The sequence below is a fragment of the Triticum aestivum genome, chromosome 1B, assembly GCF_018294505.1.
Source record: "Triticum aestivum cultivar Chinese Spring chromosome 1B, IWGSC CS RefSeq v2.1, whole genome shotgun sequence".
NCBI lineage: Eukaryota > Viridiplantae > Streptophyta > Magnoliopsida > Poales > Poaceae > Triticum > Triticum aestivum.
This window is the reverse complement of record NC_057795.1, coordinates 299,069,473-299,069,755: the sequence shown is the minus strand read 5'-3', so window position 1 is coordinate 299,069,755 and position 283 is coordinate 299,069,473.

Sequence of the window (283 nt, the reverse complement as noted above, 5' to 3'; positions counted from 1 at the left end):
CAACGTATTCACCTTTGGGTGATGTCAACAATAATAGTTCATGCTAACTTACATCCAATTGGATATATATATATATATATATATATATATATATATATATATATATATATATATATATATTAGGATCTTTCCAACACGAGGTGCTTGCCAAAGGATAAAATGAAAAAGGGAAAGGTGAAGATCACCTTGACTCTTGCATAAAGTAAAAGACATAAAGTAAAAGATAGGCCCTTCGCAGAGGGAAGCAGGGATTTGCAGAGGTGCCAGAGCTCAATTTTGAAAT